We start from the raw sequence: 24,747 nt of genomic DNA on the forward strand, positions 1-24,747 counted from the left end.
GTGTGGCAGTTTAAGGATGCAAAATATTTGATATTTATGTTGGTAGGTACGTTTATAAAAATATCTTCAATCATAAGGGAAAAGACAGTCTTATGGTTATTTTCTTTTTTTTAGTAGGCCGAATATTCGGACATCTTTGTTAAGTCACCATCATTACCCATTTTCGGCCGAACTCTGAAGGCATTCAGGGTCAGAACTCAAAACCATACTTTGAGCTTTTGAGCTTTTTTCTACTTTGAGTAGCGGATAACAGAAACGGGTTCATATATAGCTGAAAATTTTAAGTAAGTTGGAAAAAGGTACCTAAAGGTCTTTAGTGTGTAGGTAATACCTATAAAAAAATGGATAATCTAGTATTTCATGCAAACCAGACCATCTTATGAAATAATCGATATTATCACGACATATATATGTCAATTGGTACATTTCAACATGTAATTTTGTAGTAGCAATCAACAGAGCGACATTTGTAACATATATTGCATATATATAAGATAAGCTATAGGGGAGAAGTTGCCTAAGTTACTTTTAAGTAAAAAAAAAACTATTGCTTATATTCAATTCTATTTTTAACTTTTTATTTTTACACGTTATTCCTTGTAATCGCTAAAAGTTAAAAAACATGATGATTGTGGATTCGATTCCCACTCGAGGGAATGTATTGTTATTTATTATTATTTTCATTCCTAAGCTCTGGTACCAATAATTTTTACACTAAACGGATCAAAATGCTATTATTATTGAATGTATTGAAGCTTCATCAGTTTATACTTATTTATATGTATGCACAACTTAGATTCTATAATTATTTAAAGTTCAAATAAAACGTTGACAGTTTAATTATATCAGTTTTCAACATTCAAAATGTTAACAAATTAAATTTTATTTCCCTTTTATATTTGCATTGACAGTGTTATAGATTTCAATTTGGGTCATTGCCTGAATGTTTTAACTACAATCACAATTGAACTAGTTTCAGCTTTAGTTCCTAAAGTAAGGGGTTAAACACATTATTGAATTTTCTACTAAAATCTAACAAATATTAATATAATTAAAAGATTTATCTACAGTATAATTTTCTCTTCACAACCCTTACGTTTCTTCACTTAAATCAGAATAAGAAGGGAGAACCTAGTGAATTTTTGTCCGTTTTAGAGAGATTATTAAAAAAACATGTTAAGATCGATCTTAGAGTTCAGAGAGGTTTATAAACACGGGTTGCCAAGGGCATATATTTCCACCACACTTATATAACTTAATGTAACTAGAATTTCACAGGGTTCCCTCTGCCTACTCTGTTGTCTGATACAGTGTAAAGCTGGAAAAACGCAAAACTTACAACTTAAATAATTTTATTAAATTTAGCCTGAATGACTTTAAATGTGGAGATACCCTAAAACAAATAATATTTAATTAGCTACTATGCTATTGGGTAAACGTTAAGTAATGGTTAAGCAGTTTCCTTTATGTTGTAAAGTCACATTTATGTTGTTAGGGTTTTTTGTCATAAAAAGTGAAAGCTAACTAAATATCCGTTGTCCATACATTTTACCTTAGGTTTTACCATGTTGTAACTTGTTGTAATACATCTATTACATTAAAATAAATTAATCTATTTAACAACACTTTAAATAAGTGCATTTATTTTTAAAAGATATATATAGAAGTGATATAGAAGAATTTGTTTCATAGTTTATTTAAATTTACACTGTAAATCCCGTATAGCAGATTAGACAAAAGGAACCTAGTGCTAAGACACTCCACTACCTTTATTCTGCTCAAATTTCGAGATATTATATTATTATGTTGAGAGGCGGATAGTATCGCTTCATCTTGTTACCAGAGCGAGGAAATAGAAAATGATTAATTTCTCCCAATGATAATAGAACCCATAACCGTTGCGCTTATAGCAGGCACTGCCGGCAAACTGCCGCCTCAACGGCAAAATTTGAATATAAACCAAAATTATTCAACAAATAATATAATTTTAAAGCTTACTTTAAATAATGGTCCATTGATCTTATTAATAAACAGCATCCCGTGGGCGCTAGGAAGCAATTGTGAAAATAATAAATCTCCTATAATAAGGCGGTCGGCAGTGACAGTGTCGATCTTACTTTCATCTCGTGCCCTCACGACGCGACCCCGAGCGGCTCGGACACTCTCATATAAAGTATTGTATCGATTTTAAAGGTCAAACACATAAAAATTGTGTAAGGAATTTTGTTTATAAATTACTTATATGGAATTTTGTAGATAAATGTTATTGTCAATTAAATTCTGTATATATTTAACGTATGTGTAATATAGAAAATGATTTTCTTTTTTTTTCAGTTATCGCTTTATAACCTATTCGTATTAATTTAGTCCGTTCCCCTTTCCAATCAAATTTTATACAATATGTGTTGAGTGTCATAACTCAACGCCGTGCTTTGCCTTGTCTCCAGAGTAAGAAAATTAAAGTACCTTTTTTTGTACTCTCTCGTCTATATATTTGTTTCCCACAGGGAAAGGTGGTGGGAAAAGAATGCTTTTCTCTTCTCTTGAAAGAAAGTCTTTAGTGCGGGTATATTTTTTATATTGTGTGCAATAAAGGAATTAATATAAAAATAAATAAATAAAATAATTCAATTCTCCAAGTTGAAATCGAACCCACTACCGACCCGTTTACAGTCAGAAATATTAAATGTTCAAAGTAACTGACCGCAGGTAGAGTCAGTTACATAGTAATGATTAGGGTGATGTAAAATAGCCTATTATAGCCTTCCTGGATAAATGGGCGATCCAATATAAATATAACATTATAAGATCTTTGGTTTTCATAATTATTAGATATTTAAAATGAAATTATTTATATATTGGGCTTCCAAATACTTAATTTACGCGATTAATCCGGTAAATACTTTCATTTAAAAAAATAAACAATAAAAATAAACAATAACAATAAAAAATAAAAATAACATTTTCTATCCAGTAGTTCCGGAGATTAGAGCATTAAAATAACAAAATTTATCAGTCCCGAAAATAATATAAATAAGTCAGGCAAAGTAATTTCAAATATAAATAATAGTAGCACCGCACCATATTAAATGGTCGCTAAGCAAATAAGGCCTATTCACACAGTCCGCGTCCGTGTCCGTGGTCCCACGCGATGTTCATTCACTCATGGTCAAACGGTTTCGTGTCATTAAATAATTGTATATCGATATATCTCACGTGGGTTGTTTTAGAATTAGGAATATAGTACCGAGGCCCTCGTGGCGCAGTGGCGTCTGATTGTAAAAGCGACGATTGTGGGTTCGAATTAATCTTAATGGCTAGGTAATAATTTTTCTAATGTCTGTACTTACATCGTAAAAACGCTCATATAATTAAAATTCACATTATTTATTTGCCAAAAACAATGGAAATAATTTATCTAGTAATTTAGAAATTAGTATTAAATAGGATATTTAGGGTATAATTTTGTATAGCAATAGAAAATTGATTCAATATAAAAAAATAAGAATATTTTATTTGTAAAACCAAGGCTAAACCTTATTACTTAAAAACCTTGCACAAAGAATTTAAATCGATTTAGTTACAATTTATTTAAATAATTATTGGATTCGTCATTAAAAAATAACTGCGCCCACGCATTGTCGATGATCAATAAAACAATGAATGAATGTACGTCACTGTTGTATAGTATAGTCGACGAGTCGTGGCCGCAGTAAATTTAAATTTTCGGGTATTTAAGTTTTTCTTTATTTTGTATATTGTTCCCTAGGGAAGAAAATTATCAAAACCCAAAATAAAATCTGCTCAGCCGTATTATATTATATACAAGATTAAGGTGGCCACTACTTGTCGACCGTACTGTACGAGCACTGTAGGCAGTAGCTACATACTACGTATGTAGAAGTAAGTAAATATGTCGAGGTTGATCGCCGTTTGGCATAATAATTTTATTGTTCTTTATATCCTTGAAATATATTGTTTTCCAAATTTGTTGATTCATTATATTAATGTTTGTTTATTACGTAATTTCTTTTACTTACTATATACAGATGTATAAGTATAATTACATATAATACTCTTCATTTATAATCACTTAATTTTTTAGCTTTACGCTGTATCCCGCACACAGCAGGGTAGGCAGAGGGAACCTAGTGGTAAGACATTAATATTTTAATATCCAAGCTCTAGTAAACAGTGCCTTAACACTAGTTGGCTAGGTTTCTGTAGCACCTGTGCGGAATACTATTAATATAAATATGCAATTGATAATTCCTTCTTTTAAAATATAAATTATTTATATAATCCAGACAATGTCAGATATTTCAACTAGTAGTTATCGAGGAAGTATAGCGAGCAACAGTTTTGTAGGAAGGTAACAATTTAGTTTCTTAGGACGTGGTTAATTGAAAGCAGTACAGTGCTCCAAGGCTCCGTTTTTACAAGCCATCATTACAACTAACTGTGAACGTATTAGCGATTGTATTGGTTACCGTTATTCTCGGTTTTGCGGGTAGTTTGTAGGTACTTGCCATTTTTGTAGGGATATCGATTATTTTATCGATATTGATTTTATCATTATATTTATTATTTGGTATGGTATCGACTGGTTGTGGGTTCGATCCCCATACGAAGAAATGAAATATTTATTTAAATTTATATTTCCATTTCTTCGCTCTGATGTCGAGGTAAAGTGCAGCGTTGAATCCCGCCACTCAACACGCAATGCCTCCAGAATTCAACGTAAAGTGGGGATCGGAGTGTCTTAGCACTAGATTCTCTCTGCTTACCCTGCTATGAGCGGGATACAGCGGGAGTCAAAAAAAATATCGTTAATAAAAATAAAAAATGATAAAATTACAAACATATGATTATGTATTTATATTCCATTAATATAACTATATATTTTTACTATTTCCCGTAAGCAATATAAATAGGAATTGGCAGTTTGTGTTTGTTTGTTTGTTTGTGTTTGTTTTTGTGGTAAGTTATTCAATGTCACGTATTTACTATTCCTCCTTATTATTAATGTAAAGAAAAGATGCCCACATTATGTAGGTTCTAACTGTATACACGATGGTTGCGGGTTCAATTTCTAATTGGGAAAACATTTACAATTTATTTTCTCGATTTATTGCAAGCTGTGGAATTAAGTTCCGCCATTTAACCTGTAATGTTGTCTTCTTTATTGCCTACCGTTAAATAAAACAAAAACTATAAAATAATAAAGGTAAAATAATAACGTTAACATTTTTCAGTTCTCTAAACGGATGTTCGTTATGTAACGAGTTAGTTAAAATGCAAATACACGTTTACTTACAGTACTTTCTCTAAAAGCCTAATTTCTCCTTGTACTTACTGTGTGTATACAATTTAAAACACTTTCTTCTTACTAAATTAAACTGTAAAAATATTTTGAAATTATTTAATTTATAAGATTTTAATTTATAGGAAGGGTGTCCATGTGTTTTTTACATGACCTTCATCAGGTTTCATCAACATTGTTCTTGAAAGTCAACAGACGCCTTCTCCTACCCCTCTTACCTATATTTAAAAAATAATAATTAAATCAACTTCACTGTGTATCCCGTACACATCAGTAGGCAGAGCGGGATCCTCGAGGGGGATCGAACCCTCAAACGTGTTTACAGTCACAGTTTGTACCCTCGGGTCACGACGGCCACATAACAAGAGAAGTCAAAGAATCTTACATGTGAAGAAGAATGTGATCGGAATAAAATTCAAATCTTATTGCATTAGCAGAATGTAAATGAGCAACTATCGTTTCCTTCAAGGCGAGTGAGCATCGCCCACAGGTGTAAACAAAAATGTTGTTCATATTACGTCCAAGGTTAATGATGTTACCTTTTTTTTTGGAAATAGGTTAAAAATGAAAGCGGATGGTTTTCAATGAAAGTGTTTAATACATATTAGGTAGGTTCCTACTGGCTGCTCTACTACGCGGAAGAAAACCTCCTTGTTAGTACTTGCCATTCTATATTCGTGTATTATTCAAACCCATTTCGATGTAATCCTGTCTCTAGACCATCGTGTTTTTACTGTTTATGTTAAAATTAAGTGTTTATGTTGAAATGTTGTGTTGTGTTAACCTTATATGGTTATAGTTAAACGATAGGAACTTTTTTTTTTAATATTTTCCGAAAGTGACGTCTATCGAAGACTTTTTAATGCAAAGATTTTTTAGTATTAGACAAAAACATGCAAAGCCAAAAGCAGTTCTTCTTGTTAGCTAATTCTATAAAAACACGTATAATTTTTAAAAAAAAGAAACACTTGAAATTTCTAATCAAAGTAACAGAAGTGTGAGTCATGATTTCAACTTGTTCTGAGCGGCCGAGCACGTGTTGCGACATTTTGCACGCAACTAACAGGTATGGTATGACGTCAACGCTAATATTACCTGATTCTAAAGCATATCTTTTTAGTGTCAATACTCTTTTCTCCATTTTACGACCATAAGAATAACAAATGTCAGAACTTAGTCTGTAAGTCGCTAGAATAGTGTAAATCAAAAATCTTTCTTTTTTAGATGTGATATAAGAAGTTATTCGACGTTAGTAAGTTAAAATAATTGTTTGTTATAGTTAAAAAAAATCTTCTGATACAAAATCATGGATATGCTTTATTATCAATCTATGTATATATCGTATATATGTGTCTTGTGACGAACAAACAGACGCAATTATTGATTTAATTCAATCATTTTTTACAATATATTATAAATAATTTGAATAAAAAATTATAAATTCCGTCATGGCACAGCGGCACAGGGGTGTGACTATAACACGACGGTTGTGGGTTCGATCCCCACTCGAATTTCTTGACCCCATTTCGCTTTGGTGTCGAGCTATTGCGTTTTAGTGTTCTGCCACTCAACACGCAATGCCTCCAGAATTCAGCAGAAAGTGGAGAAAGGAGTGTCTTAGCACTAGGTTCCCTCTGCCTACCTAGCTGTTTGCGTGATACAGCGTGAAGCTAAATTTATAAATATACACTGCCCTCTAAAAGTTAGTTGAAATTAATTGACCTTATAAATAATGTCACACAATTTCCAAAATTCGCAGTTTCATTGAATGATCTGTTTATTACTTATGTTTGGTAACACTATTCTAATACATACAAAAGGGAATTCCCTCAAATTCATTTTGTTTTCTTCAATAATATATGGTTATGTGCTCACTGCTTGAATTGAGTGCGTCAAAAGTCAGTTGAAGTAGCAAAATTTAAACGATTTCTGATATTCTCGCGGTTTTAAAGTTATTTATTAGTATTGTTAGGGCAGTTTAGGTAGTTTAAATTTAATAACAAAATATTTTGAGGCGATTTGAGTATTTTTGAAATCATAATGGCTCCGAGGCGAAAATTAACTGTAGAGGAAAGAACAATGATTGTATGTGAGTACAAAAAAATGAAAATCTTAAGTGCTGTGGGAAAATTATTTAAAGTTAGTCCAGAAGGCGTGCGAAAAATAATAAAGAAGAGTTTGGAATGTTCTAGTCTTATAGATAAGCCACGGTCAGGGCGTCCTAGGGCTACTACTTCTGTTGATGATCGACAAATATTGCGGCTGTGTAAAATCAATCCCAAGATTGTGGTACGACAGATCAAAGATCAGTTACAGGAAGCAGGAACTTCGGTTTCTGAAAGTACCCTCAGGCGACGTCTGCATGATGCCAATTTACGAGGTTACGTAGCTAGAAAGAAACCTCTTTTAACATCGATCCATAAAAAAAGAAGATTGGAGTTCGCCCGCAAATATTGGGATAAACCAATAGACTTTTGGAAGAGAGTAGTCTTTAGCAATGAATCGAAGTTCGAACTATTTGGAAATCGACGCCGTCAAACTGTATGGCGCAAAAGCAATGATAACTCTTACGACGACAAATACTTGCAGCTCACTGTGAAACATGGTGGTGGGAGTATAATTCTTTGGGGGTGTTTTTCTTGGCATGGTGTGGGCCAGCTGCAATTAATTGAAGGCAGAATGACAGCACAGACCTATTGTCATATTCTCCATGATAATTTAAAACAATCTGCTGAAAAAATGGGGTTAGCCCGGATTTTCAAGTTTCAACAAGACAATGACCCGAAGCATACAGCAAGGATAACTAAACAATATTTTGAAGATAACGAAGTGGATTTACTGGAATGGCCTTCAATGTCACCCGACCTTAACCCCATTGAACATTTATGGGATGAATTAGACCGCAGGATTCCTATTTCCAATAGATGCAACAGAAATTTGTTTAAAAATAAAATTCTTGAAACATGGTTGACTATTCCGGTCAAAACACTACAAAATCTTGTAGAATCAATGCCTAGACGACTTAAAGCAGTTCTACATAATAAGGGCAGTCAGACAAAATATTAAAAGATAAGATATTGGCAAAGACACAATCCTAAAAATAATTTTTCAACAATTTCAACTAAGTTTTGATATCCTAATTTAACAGTTTATTTACCGGAACTTATAGTTATAAAAGTTATGATGGTTCTTTTATTGATTAAAATACTCAAAATTGATTATATTTTCATAAATAAATATTGACGCCATGTTTTTATTTTGTTTTATTATAATTCTCTCCCATTTATTACATTATTGATCATTTCAACTAACTTTTGGAGGGCAGTGTACATCTATCAAGTTTCATAAACTAGAGCCTTGTTTCTTTTAAGTTACACAACCTTAAAGTTATTATTTTTGTAATGTTAAGTAAAACCTATGATGTCATCTACCCAATAGACTGTTACTAGCATTAATCATGTCATATCGAGCTTAAATTTACCTCAACCGGATGCTTTAATATCTCTTATGCTATATTTATAGCTATATTTTGTGGCATTTAAAGTTTGTAAAATTTATTTGATCGTTTACCTTAATTTTTGAGGTGGTAATGGCGCAGCGGTACATCATCTGACAGTAAGCGGTTATGGGTTCAATTTCCACTCGGAGGAATGAATTATTAAAATTCTTTTCCCCGCCACTCAACACGTAATGTCTCAAAAGTTTGACGAAAAGTGGAGAACGGAATGTCTTAACTCTTAACACTATTTTCCCTCTGCTTATCCTGTTATAAGCGGGTTATAACGTGAAACTATACTAAGATAAATCAGACGCATACCCAACTGCACTATGACGATATCATCTATAAAGTGTTAAACGATTATCTGGATTTATTAACGCATTGAGCCAGATAGGCACTTCTTGAGATAATTATAGAAGCTTTTAACTTTTTGCATGCACTTACACCGTATACGCTTTAAGTTGTGGGTGGTAGTGGTAGATCATTATAGCGCCGAGTTCACATGTGGTATATGTGATTACCTGTAAAATAATGAAAAAATATATTATTTATTGTAAGTTATTTTTGTTTTTTTTTGGTTTCTGCAGGAAAAAATGACAGAAAAATAAATTTCAGTTTTAAAATATAATTAGATATTTTGTAATGTGTTGTAATTACGTATGTCTAATATATTTATAAGGTACAAAAACGTTGTAATGAAAACTTTGAAAACAGCAACTGTTGAGTTTCTTGCCGGCTCTTCTCAGCAGAACTGCCTTCCGCACCGGTGGTAGCTTTTTGTTCATATGTTCATTCGACGATTCAAAAGTGCTTATTATAAGTTTATTTGAATAAAGAATATTTTGAATTTGAATTATAAGAAAAATATTATTGTCAAATAATAACACTTTCTGTAAAATAACTTAAGCTTTAACACTTTCTGTAAAATAGAAATACAATTTATTACATTTTTTTCTCGAAACGCCATATATCAAGAATTCAATTCAATTTAATTCAATTACAATTTTTTCCCGATTGTGTAGATCCAGCTTAAGAGCACCAAGATGTCATCTATTATGACGTGGTAGAGTGCGCTTGAGATGTCAAAGTGACGGCCTTACCTCAATGGGTGGTAATAAAACAAAAATGTAAATGGATGTTTGTTTTTCATACTTTTTACCTAAGATCATAGCGCTAATGTTCTTTTAAGTTATTTTTATAAAATGCTTTGTTTTTTATATGAATCTTTGTTTATTCGTGTTATTTTATTGCAAATATATGATACTAGTGGACCCGAACGCGGCTACGCCCGCTTGAACTATACGAATATTTATTAAATATATTTATGAAATTATTTTCAGTTTTCAATAGAGAGATGCGTTAAGCAAGCTCCTTTTGGGTGACGTTTTCTAACAACAAACTTTGCAAGTCGTTGCTTAGCAACGGTCGCATAGCGACGGTTGTTATTAACATGGCGGAATAAATTGCATGTCAGATTAACAAGTATTTTAATATATTGGTATAATTGCATGTCAAATTAACAAGTATTCTAATATACATATATAGAAAATATTCCAAATATTAGAAAAAAAATATCCTATGTTCATCCCGAAACCCTCAAGTATCTCTATATGAGTATTTTATCACAATTAAATTAGCAGTTTGGCCCTGATTGCGTAAAAGACAGACAGACAGACAGACATACAGACAGAGTTACTTTCGAATTTATAATATAGGTATGGAGGTATGGATAGAGATGGTATTATGTAGATATGGGGGTTTTTTAAAAAAAGTATTAAAATATTTCTAAAAACCTCCCTACACAGAAACCTAATAACATAAATAAATTGTAACAAGCGTTTAAGAATTTCAGCGTAGCTTAATGAGAACGTATGGCTTAGTGGTCAGAGAGCTTGGGACAAGGCAAGAAGCGCGGATTCATATTCCTTTATATCTAGGCTATAATAACTTAGATGAAAATCCAAGTTCAAATATATGTATTACACGTAGTATTAAAATTTCATATCTCATTAAAACAAGATTGTTCTCTAACAATACATCAGTTAGATCCTATTGTTATTTGTATGGGGGTATGTTTCGCGTGTTTTAGGGTTACCTATTCAGTGGTCACGGTCCACATACTAACGGAGTCATAGATCAAGATAATTTGAACAGTTAAATTTAACTATAAAGGAACATTGAAGGCTTTGTTTAGATTTGTTAGACCGTTTGAAAAACGTATATAGTATTTATATGAATTGAGCTTGAGGGGCTTGATTTTTTTGATTTAACAATACGAAGTGAGATTTCTCGAATTTTTGGGAAACGAAGTGTCATAACTCTATGTGTCCTCTCCTTATTTGTCTATATTCGAAATAGCAGCATGAAATCTAAAAGAAAAAAGGCAATATTTACAATGGGTCGATATTTTAAGGTTTTCATTAGTACGCGGAAAAAGTGGCACATTGCTCCATTTTCCAATTTTTGTTCCATTTGAAGATATTTGCGATATATTTTTGTCACACTAAATTAAAATTATATTAAAAAACTCTTCTATTAATATTTGAACCCGTACCCATCATCCTTAAATTATTATACAGGTAAACATATACTACCTACCAACTTATATAAATTAACAGAAATTAATTTGAATTTAATAACTACATACAAGTAATAATATGGATATTAAATAATTATTTATGAGTTGCTCGAGTTATTACTTTAGGTATTTAGAGTTCTACTTAAGCATTAGAAATGTATAACTAACTCTTATTGAGCGCATACTATAAAAGTTACTATTATACGAGCACAGTTAAACTTAACTGTTAAAATTAGTTAAAGTAGATTAAGTTAATTGATAATTGTGGATGTGGATTAATTACTAAGTAGTACGCATTCCAAAATTAATGTCATATTATATTAAAAGAGTTCTAGAAAGAAAAGTTATCTTAGCGTGTATAATAATACTTATTTAGAAAATGTATAAAAAATTGGACGTAGCGAGACTCGAACCCGCGTATTCTGGAAGCCGCTCAGGTGCTCTGACCACTAAGTTGGATAATAATTTTGTCTATTAGGTAGTAGTTTCGGTTATGCATTATATAGCTCAAGCGAGCGACTGTAGATGCTATAGGTTGTGAATATTTGATATGTTCATTTCGGCACTCCACACCCAATACCTCCATAATTCGGCATAAACGGAAAGTGTTTTAATGGGAACGGAGTGTCTTAACAATAGGTTCCCAAGTTCTCCTGTCTACCAGCTTGCTATATGTGGAATAAGGCGTGAAAACTTTCTTTATTGATGGCGTACTACCTCTTTACAGAAACAATCTTGTTATAAACAATATACGTTATTACAATCATTTTCATGGGAGAAAATTCACTGAGATCGAACGCGGTTAGAATACGTGGCACCACTGACACAGTTACTTACAGCGACCCGTTAAGTTAAAATATAGTGTTTGGTATGAAATATGAATTATATATTCCTTTAAAATGGAAGAAATCGGTGTTAAAGCAGTTATAATGCAGTTGTAAATATAATGACGTCGTTTAATTTAACCGTCACGTCAAAATACATTGTCATTTTGAAAATTCCAGTTAAATTTAACCGTTAAGTAGCTTTGGCGCAGTTGTAGAGTGTGTGTATGAAAGATGGTAGTTAGTTCGAGGAATAATTGTAAAAATATTTGCCAAGTATTTCTTAACTAGAGTTTAATGAAATTGTTATTTGCTTACAGTAACTATTTCCTTTTACCGTGTCGAGATCTTACCGTATAGCTTAGTTGGCTAAAAGCTCGATGTGTGATCTAATAGACACAGGTTCTTATTATTGTAAGTTTTTTATATTATTAATATAAAATTTAAGTCTATATTACAGTTATAGTAACTATAAAGGCATATTTGTGACAAAAAAATATATTTGTTTTAGCTTCATGCTGTAGTGTTAAGACACTCCGTCTCCACTAAGACAGTTTCGTTTTAGACTTTCCATCAAATTCTGGAGGCATTGCGAATCTCAACGCCGCATTTTGCCTCGTGACCAGAGCGAGGAATTGAAAAGTGGATGAGGGAATATTAAATTTTGCATTTCCTCGTGTGGGAATCGAACCCACAGCCCGTCACGTTTACAGTCACAAACCGTGCCACTACGCCACGACTGGCCTTAAAAATATGAATGAACTTAACAAAAGTAAATAAAACTTAACCGTTTACGTAAGTAGGTAATCGCTGTTAAGTATATTTATTTTCACAGGAAACGCATAGGAGGTAGTATAGGGAAATATAACTTAGGTTAATGACTACCTATTATAAAGCTGTCAATCGTCGAGCCGTGTAATATTGTGAGTCCGTTATTTTGTCACATTGTGTTTTAAGATGCAGGATTTAGCGTGTTTAAAAAATACAGTTTCACGCTGTATCCTGCAAACTATAGTTTACCATTTTCCGCCGAATTTTGGACTTGCGCGTGGACCACACGTTGAGTGGCGTAAGTCAACTCTGTATTTAACGTATTTTATGCATGCATATATTTTGCAGTTTTGTTGAAAAAAAAGCTTACTTAAAAAAATTCTTATTTATAGTCAGTCAAAATGGATTCTTTTTTGAGTTTGACTACTACTCGCAATCATTTTTATAAATTATTTCCATTTCACTGCTTAGTTCTGCCAAACACTAAGTAATAATATCCTTAAAACCATTCTAAGTTAAGAATATCGTTTAAGACACCAAATTTTCTCTATCTAACCCACAAAATAATAAAAAAAGCGTAAAATAAAAAAAATAAAGCGGCGTTCCACACTTTGAAATTGGAATATAAAATGACAGGAAGACATTATGATTAAAAAAGACAGTTAAAAATAAATAAACTTAGACTAAAACATTATTAAGAGATTCCGATTTTTATCTCTTGATGGACATCAGCGGCGCAGATCGTTTGTTATGTGTGGAATTTTATCGATATTATAACATACCTACCTACTATAATATCGATATTATAGTGGGTAGGTATGGTAATAATCGAAGTCGTGATCGACTCGATACGAAAGAGATTGCCTAAAGCTGACAATGAAGAATGATGTAAAAGTTACGTTCTATTTACTTTTATATATATATATATATATATATAAAGTAAATTATATATGTGTGTATATAAATTTAATTATCGCAAACAGTATATAGTTTTAGTAATTTGTACTGAAATTTGTATAAATGCAATATATTTACATTATAAAAATGTTTGTTATTATTCGAAAGGTAACACAAAATTAAATGAAATAGTTAATTTAATTAATAATACAAAATTATCACAATGACATTTTATTGAAACATTACAAATTACGATTTACGGCGTTGAGTTCCGCCACTCAACACGCAATGCCCCCAGAATTCGGCGCGCGCGTGTGCGGGGTACGATTAGAATCCACCACCATCTATAATATAGATTCTATATTATTAAAACGGAAACAGGAAGTACAGTAATAAAATGGAAGCCTTAAGCACAAAAATGAAAAAATATATATTACCATTTGAACCACCCGTCTAGTTACCATTACCGTGTTCATAACGCTCGTGCTTAAACAAATCGTGGCACGCGACATGGTTTAACGCCGTTATTTATAATAACTGTATGCGATATGCTTGACACATTCAGACCATGACATCTATTAAGATTATTACTCAGCAGTTTACTCTAGTTTTAGGCAAATATAAGAAAATGTAGGACATGAGTGAGGAAAGTCGTGACGCACAAGTCTGTGACTAGAAACGTGAATGATTGTGGGTTCGATCCCCACCTGGGGGCATGATTTATTTTTAAAATATTTTCATTTTCTCGCTCTGGAAATGAAGCTACTCAACACGCAATGCCTCCAGTATCTGATGGAAAGTGAAAAACAGAAGTATGTTATTGAAGAACAGGGCGTCTTAGCACTAGGTTCTCAGGTTCCCTCTGTCTACCCAGCATATTGTAGAATGTCAAAATATTGACAATTATTTCAAATCTTTTGTTTTGTTTGTCTTGACTGGGCATCGAACCTGTTAAACAAACCTTAGACTCATTGTGGTAGGTAACACAAATATTGACTTTACAACTTCGGAATCAATGTAATGTAAACGTTTATACTAAATTTGTCACATTTGACCAGAAACTAGTGTAGGCTTCTTTGTGGGTGTGATAGAAATATACTTGCGTAATCAATGGTGTTTTTCCTTATATTTACCTATACGTAAGTATAGCAGGCTCAAATATGAGGACAAATATTCGGCGTGAGAAAAGAGAACTTTATCACTCCGATCTCCGAGGACCATCCGATTTCAAGACATCGCTTGTAGAGTGTCTGAACTTAACGCCGCGCTACTGGGGATACCACTACTGAGGATTGATGAATTCTTTGAAATTATTTTAATACTAAATTGGGTATGTATGGGGTCAAACATGGAATACCGCTTAAAAAACTTTTATAGTGAACAAAAGAATTTATAATAATCTGTGTTTAGCATTCAATAGTACTTGCAAGTATGTGACTACAGTTCGAATGTATATAGGTTGCTGGTAAAATATTATTTTTGCATGAGGTGTGAAAGTTAAGGCTTTTGGAATCAAAATAAAAAATCTATGTACGTATGTTTTATTCGAAGAAACTATTTAATTTTCACATAGTCATAGTTATATTGGTTGATCTTCAAAAATATAGTATCAACGATACCGGAGGAAGGTCACGTAAACATTAGGAACCCCCCGGAGGTCAAGTATGAAGAGGTTGATGACAGTAAAAGAGGCAAAAGAGGAAAAGTTAGTAATAGTAGTTAATATATAATGTTACAAAAAAATTGTCAATGGTTTTTTTAAATTTATTTTTTTAAAATGATCAAACAAGAACTAACAATTAGACATTTAGGTCTTTTCTAGCCCAGCTTTTGTTTTAAGTGACGATATATAGTTGCACTTAGTTTGTACAGGCAATGAAACACTGTTATTTATTTATATAGTACCTTGAGTGGGATTTGAACCTACAGCAATCGCTTTGAATATGGTATAATCCAATTGCCCCCTGGTGGCGTAAGTTAGAAGTAAATTATTTAGATTTTAACATTTAATGTGGGAAGTAACTAATTATTATAAATATTATTACATTTCCGTCATTACTAATTGTTATAGTGTAAAAGTTGTTTGTGTTAATATGTTAATAACTACCGAGGCCCTCGTGGCGGTATAGTGTCTGACTATTAAGGCGAAGGTAGTGGGATCAATTCTAATTCGGGAGAATGATTATATTTAAATTATTTTTATTTCCTTGTTCAGATATACAAAATGCGGTGCTGAGTTCTGCCATTTAATAGGCATTCTCGAAAATAGGGAGGAAAGTGGGGATCAGTTTCACGCTGTATCCCGCACACAGCAGGGTAGACAGAGGTCACCTAGTGTTTAGACACTCCGTTCCCCATTTTCCGCCAAATTTTGGAGGCATGGCGTGTTGAAGCGGAATTCAACGCCGCTCTTCGCCTCGACACCAGAGCGCCGACTTGAAAATATTCCGCCGCGTTATAGTCACACCCTTGTGCCGCTGCGCCTCGATGGCCTCGATTACTTTAAACTGTGGCAAATTTAGAATCGATTGAGGAGTACTATAATAGAATCGAGGTATAATAGGATGTTTGTACTTATAATCTTGCAATATGTATTCTATAATTCGACGATATTATAATATAATTCGACGAAAAGTGAAAAACATAGTGATCTTTCTCTAGCTAAAGGCCTTCTAAAATATTGAAAATGTTACCTTCGTATACCACCTGTGATATTTTTTGTTAACTCTTAAGTTTATTATGCAACCTTGTCTACTTAAGTAGGCAGCGTATTTGCATACGACAAAATATGCGCCCACGCATCTATCTACATTGAATAACAAGACGGTATAAAATATTTGTACAAACGTAAATCTTTACGTTTTTATTGAGACATTTCCGTAATAAAGGACTTTTATAGCTCTATAAAAAGTTTGTTTTGATGAGAAGAAAGTTTTCTGTAACTATTTTGTGAAATTAACTTTAAACACTTAGTTGTTTTTTTATTATTAGGTACTATTAAACTTAATTTAATAAAAAATAATTTGTTATATAATTTTAAATATATTTTTTTCTTATTGAAAAAAATCGCATCATACATTTTCGACACTTTAAAGTGTCATATTAAAATACTTTGAAGCAAATCTTGCATATATGCATAAATCGCAGTAAATAATACATTATAGACAAGTAAACAAGACCAGCGAATGTCATTATAAATGATCTATAGATCTATAGATCATGATCCATCAAACAGTATGATTTAGTGTAAATAGCGCGTATAGCTTTTGTGTGAGTGACAAGCCTTGACATATTTATGGTGATACTCTTCAGTACAGTAAGTCATATTAGTCATTCGCTTTAAGGAACCTTCAAGACATGAATAAGCTCAACCAGCCTAAGTAAACATTTTTGTGGGTTTTACGTTTTATTTAGAGAAATGTCTCGAAAACGAGTGAAAGCGAAACCTGGAGAACAGAGTATCTTGTCACTACATTCTCTCTATCTACCTTGCTTTATGCGAGACCTAATAAAAAGAACAGTCAATGTCCGCCACGACAACCTTGAATAATTACTTTCATATTAGCAATATTAGCTTAAAACAACGGATCATTCACAGGTATTTGCTGTAGGGGGAGTGTGTTTAACGTTTGGCAATCCTCCACTTGACATCCATTGTTCTCCTCCGCCCACGGCAACCTGACGCTATTAACCTGTTAAACATTCTTAATGTCGATGAGTTTGCTTTGTTTTTTGCATATATTTAATAGTTATATTTATATGTTTTTTTTATATTTTTTTAGTGTCACTCTTTATTCTGCACATAGCGGTGTAGGCAGAGGCTAGTGTTAAGACACTCCGTTCCCCAATTGTTTTCAAATTCTGGAGGCATTGCGTGTTGGGCTGAACTCAACGTAGCGCTTTGCCTTGACACCAGAGCGAAGAAATGAAAATATTTAATATTTCATGAACTCGCAACCGCCGCGTCACACCCTTGTACCCCTGCGCCAAGACAACCTCGGTTGCTCGGTTGTTTTATTTTATAAGTACTTTACAGAAAGACAACATTTTCGCTAATTTTCGAAGTCAATATTACTCATACTCCAGGTCTGATTAGAAATGTGGTGACGAGTTGTCGACAACCAGTTGAAAACTAAATTATTACTAATATAAAAACTCTCTCACCATTTATTTTGTTATTTACAACTTATTTATATTATACGAATGATTGATTACAAGTTCTTAAAAATTATGACCTGACCATAAATGTTGAAAAACATCTGAAGGACGCCATGGATCTTTTGACGCCGTAACATAACAAAACATGAACAATAAACCTTTTAATGAGATTGAAAATAGCTCAACACATTACTCATTAAAAAATAAAAACATATGTATTGTGTCTTTATGTGTTTCACTCGGAAAGCGAAGAGAGACGCTGATAAAGTTCACTCGGTTCTTTGATTTCTTCTAGAAGCAAACACTATACTTTTTACATTTCTTACAAAATTTATTCACCCATTTATGATAATTGTATCATCTCGAATCTTGGTAATTACCACATTGACATGGTAAAATCGAGTTGGTCTGATGATAGAGTCAAGTCCTGAATAGAGAAACTTCTCAGAGGTTACTCGACTTGAAAAAAATTGATTCTGAAACTTGACATACGTCTAATTTGGCGGAAAGAGGGAACGGAAACATCTTAATGGGAACAGAGCGTCTTAACACAATGATGATGATGACGTGCTGAACACAGAGTGAAAATAAAAAAAAAAATATTCATTAATCGCTTATTGGTGTCTCCGAACGTGACTGTAACACTGACCAGCATGTTAAAATATATTTCTAACAAAATTCCATATCCTATGCATTGAACAGGATTAGCGAGTGATTTATTTGCTCATAAATTTATGGTATATTTCTACATTCCATGATACCATGGGGCTTGGTGAAAGGAATTCTCATAGCATAAAATATACCTATATACATACACAAGTACCTATGCTAAATTGATTGTTGTTATAGTACTTATGGAGTTTACAGGCTCTACAATATATTTTTGCATTTTCCATATCGGGAACTGAATCTACTACCAGCACGATAAAAACTGATGATCTCGGTTCTACTAAAACTACACTCAAATAGTAATTAACAACATGTTTGTCCTAAGATTTATATCGCCATAACAGTAAATTCTATTCAACAGTGCGTCAGAATAAATTTGTTTTTTAAACAACTTTGCAAGCGTGTGAATGGATGCGTGTTATGTATGTATGTATGGTGACTGGCGAGTGAGTGAATGGTGAATCCGGGAGCATTGTGATTTTTATGACGATAACACTACACGTGTTGTACTTGCAAGTGAGCCAAGTTCATGAGATATGGAAAATTTAGAGTTATGGAAAATTTAGAGAAAGTTTTGAGATTTGAAAATTTGACTTCGAAATTTCGCATATAACTTTACATAGTAAATTATTAGTATTTTCCCTTTTTTTCACCTTCTCGCTGTATCCCGCATGTAGCGGGGTAGGCAGGGAGCCTAGTGTTGAGACACTCTGTTCCTTACTTTCATATATCTTATATTGATAAAATATATACAAACAACCTTAATAATACAAAATAAACTTAACTAAGACTGTTTTAATTTATTCATGTTTTTATCTTATACATGTTTTAACTATTTTTATAGGCTAAGATTATGATCTGAATACATATATATATATATATATATATATATATAATAGGAAAAGGTGACTGACTGATATATTAAAGTAACTACAGCTTTTAGTAAACTTTAGGAGCCATTAAAAGTTATTTATTAATTCTATATATTTGTGAATCTTTTATTTTGTAAAAAGTGGGGAACATAGTGTCAGTACACTGGGTTCCTAGGTTCCCTCTGCTAATCATGCTACGTGCGGGATACAGAGTGAAACTCTTTGAAGATTTCGATTCCCATTCAGGGCAACGAATCTTTATTTTCCCATTCTAGTGAGACAAATCGCAGCATTAAGATCTACCACATAATAAACTAGCCTAATCCTAGGGCCTACCCTTAAATATCAAACATTTTCATACATTTTAAAAGATAATATCTTTTAAGATCACGCTGTATACCGCTCACAGCAGGGTAAGCAGAGGAAACCTAGAGTTAAGACACTCCGTTCCCTATTTTATTTAATCATTAGATAAATACCATGACTGTTGCCGAATAAAGACTTGTAAAGTCCTAATTTTGCATTAAACACAAACAAATAAGACGAAAAACGTTATAACAACTATCTGGTTAACAAAATTTATTCTCCCACAATATTTTCTTGAAAATTTTCTTATTCACATCATTGTCTAAGCACGATTATTCATATTTTAAACGAGTAATTCATGTTTTACGACGTTTTAAAAGTTATATTTAGATGTGAATGTAGATTGTTGTGTGGGCGTTCAGTTATGTGGTTCTATTCCTCCCGAATTAATAGTTACTAAACGTTGTGTGTGATTCAGTTAAATTAGCAGCTTCACGCGTTTACCCGCAAAGCAGGGTAGGTAGGGAATCCAGTGTTAAGATACTCTGTTCCTAACTATCTGTCGAATTTTCGTGATATTTCCACATTAAAATAACAAATTTGAACTTCTTTATTAAACAAAAAAGATCATAAATTGAAAAACTTAAAGCCCATTACAAAAGGTACTATCGGAATTTGAACTTTTAAAACTTTATATTTACAAAGTTGTTTGCTAATTTATTTTTATATGCGACGTGAATTAAATCCAAAATCACAGATTTTATACAGATACAAATTGATAAAATCAAGTAGATACAGCATACAAAAAAATATATAAAAATATGCAATTGTGATAATTTTTCTTATTATTTTATATTTTTATGATGCTGACCTTTCCTGAGCAATTTGCAGTGAGTGTGAATGTAATTTACGTTTACACTTTATGGTATAAAAGAATTTTTTAAATATTTTATTAATTCGACTTGTAAGTATATAACTATGTAAATATTATCTAAGAAACGCAATTTGACTCAGTTGTAGTAATTTGTATTAACGTTGAATTTGGCATTTAGCTATCTATCTATCATTAAGCTGGTCTGATGATGAAGCCAGGACCTGAACAGTGGAATGTTATAGAGGTTACTAATAAGCCACTGGAGTTTAGGTTGGTTCGTATACTTATAGTAGATATAGTAGGTACTTTTATATACTCGTAGCAAGCAGAGTAGAATTGCGTGGTATGTTAAGGTTCTTCATTCACTAAACGAATGTATGAACTTTTTTTTTAATTTTGTAAATTTTGAATGAAGAACCATTTCACCCAAACGTTATCATATTTTAGTGGGACATCTTGATTTGGTAGAACGTTGGGTTGGGTTATTCCGCAAGGTATTCAATGTCTCTAGAATAGATAAAAGATCTTAAATAAGTCAATCTTATTTAAGATCTTTTATCGCGCGGAACTTAACAAGAGGTCCGGATTCAAATTTCGCCACGTTCAAATTTTTATACATTTCTAAAAAACTGTTTTTCTTTCCTAAGTGTGGAATAACACTTTAAAAATGTTAGAATACATAAAATTGCCTATAAATAACAAGTTTTTATTGTTAATTAAGAACAACCACGATGAAAGAATAAACTAAACATAAAGGGGATTCTATTAAATTTGTAAATATAATTATAAAAATTTGTATAAACATACCGTTAAGTTCCGCGCGATAAAAGATCTTAAATAAGATTGACTTATTTAAGATCTTTTATCGCGCGGAACTTAACAAGAGGTCCGGATTCAAATTTCGCCACGTTCAAATTTTTATACATTTCTAAAAAACTGTTTTTCTTTCCTAAGTGTGGAATAACACTTTAAAAATGTTAGAATACATAAAATTGCCTATAAATAACAAGTTTTTATTGTTAATTAAGAACAACCACGATGAAAGAATAAACTAAACATAAAGGGGATTCTATTAAATTTGTAAATATAATTATAAAAATTTGTATAAACATACCTTTTCTTATCTAAACTATTGATTTAATTAAGTGTTAATTAGATAGATAAAGAATATTTTTTTCTATTTCCTGCGTTATCTGTCCGCCGTGTGCCTAACAACAGTTACTATTAAAATTAAGCCCATAAAAAATACTTTTGTACACGATTTAAATATATTTATAATATAATTCAAAAGGTTTACTTAATGAATATTTATTTTATAACCGGAATAGGCTGTTTTAAGTAGTTTTTTTAAATTTATGTATTATATAAAAGAGATTTTTTATGTCTTCTCATTGATGAAATTTACTTATGTTAAGTAGTTCTTATGTTGAAAATTTGGAAGAAAGTGAGTAATGGAGTATCTTACACTAGGTTCCCTCTGCCTACCATACTATTTATTTTGTACAACTTCATATAGCAGGGTAAGTAGAGAGAACCTAATGTTAAAATACTCAGTTCTCCTATTTCCACAGATTTTTTTAATCATTGTGTGTTGAATGGCAGAATTCAACGAAAATAGAAATGAAAATATTAGTAAGTCATTCCCGCGAAGAGGAATCAAATCTACAACCGACGCCTTTACAGATATACGTCTATGCCCCTGTGCCACGAATGACCTCCTCGGTATATTTTTTTTATACTATACTGTAAAAAATGCAACAACTTAAACAAATAACCCTCGCCACACTAAACCACTTCTGATAATAAGTGAATGATGTCATCACGCGATCTTCCATACATGGCAAGTTTATGAGAACTGCACATGGCCATATGAGGTAGGAGGTAGCTTAAGAAGTAATCAGCACCCTCGAGTTGCAGGAACGTAATTACAGAGTTCTTGGAACGAAATTTGGTGCCTGTGTATGACATATGTGATCATTTGTGGTAGATTTGATATAATTGTGGGTTCAAATTCATTTAGAATGTATTTTGTTTGTTATTTTCTCGTTTTACACTTATCGACACTTTTCCTTGAATGGTAATCGAACCAACTATATAAATGGTTAAATTAAGCCAGGTCGGCTAAATAAAATACTGTGGTGTGCTAGCGTCCTTTACTTAGCAGAAAAAGTCTTTAAATGGATGAAAAATGAAGAAGTTTATTCGAAATATTACTTATAATCTGAGATAGTCCATATGTAGGGTTGCCGAAGCTTAGATTATATCGCTTTGTAAGGCAAAATGCATTTAAAATTAATCCTGTTGGGAATATGATGTCATAGAAATTATCTATATTTTTAACATGTTACAAAGTGCAAAGTTCTTAGTTATGTTTTCCTTTTTTTTCGGTTATTACGATCATAATTTTCTTCTTTGTTCTATAAACATATGATTATTATATAGCCGAATGGAAATTTCAATGTTTTTTTTCATCATCGGCAAAATGAAAATCATTAATTTCCCCCAACAGTTTATCAAACTCACAACCATCGCAGTCACTAACCACTAAAATAATAACACTAACTTAAATCAATACATTTCTGAACAATAGAAAAATATACATTTACACTTTTACAACCCGAGTAACGGACCCCCGGTAACTGTATCGCATACCAATAATTGTACTTGCGATTTAGTTTACGCTAAATTAACCGTTAAATCTCAAATACGCTTTTACTTTTGTTGCGAACGAATGCTGCGATAATCTTAATGCTGATGTCTCAAAATATAGGATTTATTTTTTTAGATGGTCTTTTTTAAGGCTTCTCCCTCTGACATAGCGCGGCGTTGAGTTTCGCCAATCAATCAATATGCTATGCAATAAAGCGTTAAGCTGTCATTGTTTCAAAATTTTGATGTTCTAGGTAATCTGTAGATTTGGTGTTTTACGTATGAATTTATCGATAACATTTAACGATGTTTTCTGCTTCATTCTATATCCCGTACATAAAAAGACGGAACCCGGGAACCTCTCCATTCCCATTAAAACACTTACGTTTCCCACTTTCCGCTGAATTCTGGAGGCATATATTTTAGTTTTTTTAATATGTGCTTAGGTATTATTTCGTAATAAACTTGGATCCATACAGAAAACTACAAACATTCCAATATTACGTTTGCTTATACTATTTGCATTTTTAATTTCTACGCTTGAATAGCTTCAACTTATATAAATATTTTTATGTAATATTCAAGAAATAAAAGTGAATTTATGAAGTGTGAAAGAAATTATGTATTAATATTGTTATACGTGATTGAATTTGCAATGAAAATAAGAACGTCAGAAGCAATACTTGGTTACGTGTAAAATATACAACTATTATAAGTATATATATTATATACTAGCGGACGCGCGCAGCTTCGCTTGCGTATTTAAGGGTGAATTCTAGAAAACCATGAAATATATGTTCAATTAAATATTTTAAAGAGTCTAAATATCAAATTTTATAAAAATCGGTGGCGATTTAAGAATTTTCCTATACAAACTTTCAACCCCTTATTTGCACCCTTAGGGGGTGAATTCTAGAAAACAATGAAACATGTGTTTAATTATATACGTATAAGAGTCTGAATTTTAAATTTTATAAAAATTGGTGACGATTTAAAAAAAACCTATACAAACTTACAACCCCTTATTTTCACCCTTAGGGGGAAAATTCTAGAAAACGGTGAAACACGTGTTCAATTAAATACTTTTAAAAATCTAAATTTTAAATTTTATAAAAATCGGTGCCGATTTAATTTTTTTTCCATACAAACTTTGAACCCCTATTTCACCCCTTTAGGGTTAATATTTTTCAAAATCCCTTCTTAGTGGATGTCCAGATTACGAAAGTAAACTTTTGTCCAAATTTAACGTTTCTACGCACAGTGGTTACGGCTGTGCGCGCGTCTTACCTCAGTCAGTGAGGACAAGTCCTTTTATATATATAGATTA

At 32.2% G+C, this 24,747-nt stretch overlaps 1 protein-coding gene across 2 annotated transcripts in view; it reads right to left on the reverse strand.

Moving 5' to 3' along the window:
- LOC146537526 (uncharacterized) overlaps positions 1 to 24,747 on the reverse strand; it is a 78,214-nt gene that overhangs the window by 47,049 nt on the left and 6,418 nt on the right. Inside the window, exon 2 of one of the 2 annotated variants that reach the window (XM_085188034.1) lies at positions 9,267 to 9,343. The exons of the other annotated variant lie outside the window; for it this stretch is intronic. The gene's annotated coding sequence lies outside the window, so the exon portion shown is untranslated. The remainder of the gene's footprint in view (positions 1 to 9,266; positions 9,344 to 24,747) is intronic. 2 annotated transcript variants of the gene reach the window in all.

The sequence above is a fragment of the Heliconius melpomene genome, chromosome 7 (assembly GCF_056956725.1).
Source record: "Heliconius melpomene rosina isolate 202511_hmr_F chromosome 7, ASM5695672v1, whole genome shotgun sequence".
In the NCBI taxonomy this organism is placed as follows: domain Eukaryota; kingdom Metazoa; phylum Arthropoda; class Insecta; order Lepidoptera; family Nymphalidae; genus Heliconius; species Heliconius melpomene.